This window comes from Lytechinus pictus, chromosome 1 (genome assembly GCF_037042905.1).
Source record: "Lytechinus pictus isolate F3 Inbred chromosome 1, Lp3.0, whole genome shotgun sequence".
In the NCBI taxonomy this organism is placed as follows: Eukaryota; Metazoa; Echinodermata; class Echinoidea; order Temnopleuroida; family Toxopneustidae; genus Lytechinus; species Lytechinus pictus.
The window spans coordinates 35,002,666-35,004,893 of NC_087245.1; positions in this window are offsets into that span (position 1 = coordinate 35,002,666).

A 2,228-nucleotide genomic window follows, 5' to 3' on the forward strand; every position below is an offset into this window, starting at 1 on the left:
ATAAAAAAAAAATTTCATGGCTAGATCATTGATCACTTCACATTTGGGTTTGTTTTCTTAGACTGTTAATCTATGTGAATTCTTGTCTCATTAAGAAAAGGTTCCTACAAAAGCCTTGTAATGAATTAATAATGATTGCACCAGACTCTAAAAAATGTTCCACATATAGCCTTGTAATGAAATAATAATACTTGCACCAGATACTAAAAAAGGTTCCACTTACATCCTTGTAATGAATTAATAATGATTGCACCAGATACTAAAAAATGCTCCTCTTACAGCCTTGTAATGAATTAATAATGATTGCACCAGATACTAAAAAAATGTTCCACTTACAGCATTGTAATGAATTAATAATGATTGTGCCAGATACTAAAAAAAGGTTCCCACTCTTAGCCTTGTAATGAATTAATAATGATTGTGCCAGATACTAGAAAAGTCAGAGAAATACACAAGAACTGAGAAATACACAAGAACTTGTGGATCACACTTTTTGATTTTCACTCAGACATTATAAATGAATTCTTTGATTATTTTACATGACCGTTTTAGTGATACTGCCCTTGTTAATTTAGTGTATAGATTTTATCAAAACATCTTAATTCTATTACTTTTTTTTTCAAAATATGTCACAATGTGTTTGAATGTTTTAATATGAAGTGTTTTTCAGTTTAATGTTAAGGTTTGAAAAGTGGTTTATTACACAATAAGAGGGGAAATTTCTTGTCAATACCAAATCACACCCTCGAAATTGAAGGCACACGTAAATTTCCTTTTTATTTTCATTCCTTTGCCAAGGACGATTATGAAAATCAATCATCTGAGTAGTATTATTTTCAAACATCCCCTGTAAAGATCCTAATTTCTGTCAAAAAAGGCCACATATTTTTTTTTATTTATTTATTTATTTATTTATTTTTTTTTGGGGGGGCATTATTTTTGCATCTAATATAGATTTAGCACCATATAACGCCTCAGATATTTCAAAGTGTGATCTGTATTTTTATTGATATACACATATTCCACAAATTATTAAAGTACATTTCATAATAAATCATTCTACCTATATTTATTACTTTATGTGTGTGAAATTTTGAAGCAGTCTCAAAATCTATTGAAGTCAATGAAATCATCCAAGATATTGACTGTCGTAAAGTATGTCAACATAGATAGCGTTCGATTTTAATTTATAAGCAAAAAAATTGTCTATTTTTAATGCATTCCTAAACAAAGGCTGAAATTCAATGAAGTGAGAGTATAACAAATAAATCTTGATCGAGTTTAATGTTAGTTTGTAGGTTCCTCATCAATTATCTTTTATTGTTATTTTTTGATAAATGATGTTTAATGCCGATCTGTCTCAAAAGAATTACATTCAAACCTGTTTATAAAGGTGAACAACGAAAGGAAAGACTTGTGGTTTAATCAACAGGCTACTATAATACTACATGCTTCAATTGAAAAAAAATTATTTGAGAGAAAACTAAACTTGCAGGTTTAATACAGGTTGTTGCAGGCTGACTGTCATTAAAAGAAAGCATGTAATATTCATATTCAAATGACCCTTTCTTATACAAGCCCGTTCCATAATTTCTTTATGTTTGGGAATCACTTTTTATTAGATATTTGACTGCAGTGAACCTATCTAGAAATACCACTAAAGGGAGGCATTAAAGTGGTCTTTATGTAGAGGTTCCTGTCAAATCAGCTTAAAGAGAAATTCCAGTAGTTGCAGTAAACACTGATTTCATGAGAAAGTCTGTAAAACCAGGCTTAATTGTCAGTATATCATCGAGGATCTAGATCTGGTACAGTTACATAAACTGAACTTTGTGAAATCTTGAAATCTACGCTGAAAAATGTTCAGACTGAACTTTCCCAACACAGATAAGCGCACGTGGGACAGTGTATAATTATTGCTTTGAGCGTCGGGCCCGACGCTCTACCCGAATCCTGTGCTTATTTGCTGATTTCTCAGCAATTACACAATTTCATCCAGAATCCTTTGGCACATGTGTTTTATTTATACAAACAGACACTTTGGTGGTCATTTCATTGGATTCTGTACGAACTCATTTTGATATCGTTACCAAAACTAGCATTTACCTTTAAGCAAACACCTGTATAAAGGGAACACATCCATAAAGATAGTTTTTCCTGTCTCGCTTGAGAGCTCTTTATAGACAGGGTTGACTGTATTTTGTAAATTACCTTTGAGAAAGGGAGTA